The sequence below is a fragment of the Schistocerca cancellata genome, chromosome 8 (genome assembly GCF_023864275.1).
Source record: "Schistocerca cancellata isolate TAMUIC-IGC-003103 chromosome 8, iqSchCanc2.1, whole genome shotgun sequence".
Lineage (NCBI taxonomy): Eukaryota > Metazoa > Arthropoda > Insecta > Orthoptera > Acrididae > Schistocerca > Schistocerca cancellata.
This window is the reverse complement of record NC_064633.1, coordinates 217,226,776-217,227,711: the sequence shown is the minus strand read 5'-3', so window position 1 is coordinate 217,227,711 and position 936 is coordinate 217,226,776.

Genomic DNA, 936 nt, shown 5'->3' with positions numbered 1-936 from the left:
CTTATAAAAAGTATACTAATTTCTCCCATCCATGATCATCCCGATTATTGCAATAGAAAAATCAGTTGCTTCCTTTCATAAATGAGAGATATATCGGCCAGCATTGCACAGAGCTGTGCCAAAAAAATTTATTGTAAGAGTAGATATATCCGGCGACTTTATTGAGGTAAGAATTTTTCCTTTTTTTATTCAGAATGATCTTTCAGGGCCATGATGCAGCACTGCTGTCGTCCAAAATTTACCAGGTTAAATTCACAGTGAATTACTGAAAAGTCATAAGTGAGCGACAATTTAATTGAGAGGTTAGTTACATTGTTTTATTACTAGGTTACCGAATTTATTTTTTTATTGGGACGTTACACTGAATGTGAACGACATAATTATAATTTTTACTGTTGAGAGGTTTAGGAATTTTTTGTTGTGAGGTTACGCTAAGTGTGAATGAATTTTGAGCTTAGATTAAATCAGAAAGAATTTTGTGTGGGAGGTTAAACGAGAAAGAATTTTGTGGGGAGGTTACACTAAATTAGAATCATACTCATATTATTATTTATATTTAAAATTTTGTGGGGAGGTTACAGACTGACTATAATTAATGCCTTTAGTGTTGAACACTACGTTGAAATCCCTGCAGTATGCTTTTGCATCACACATACCTCGCTCAGAAAAATTACACCATGTTTAAGTTGGGAAAGAACGAGAGCGTTTTTTGCTTTCCCTCTGGTCACCTAAGAAGCGCGCGGTAGTGCTGAAGTTTTGTTCTTTGCTTGTCTCTTTTTTACGTCCAAACTACAACTACTCACATCATTGCAGGTCAATTGGACCACTGGCTGGCCAGTGCTGTCCACGTTGCACGGGCCGGTAAAGCTGTAGACCCGCATTATCGCTCCGTCTGTGAGCGTGTAACACAGCATAAAACGTATTCTTTTGGTCGTA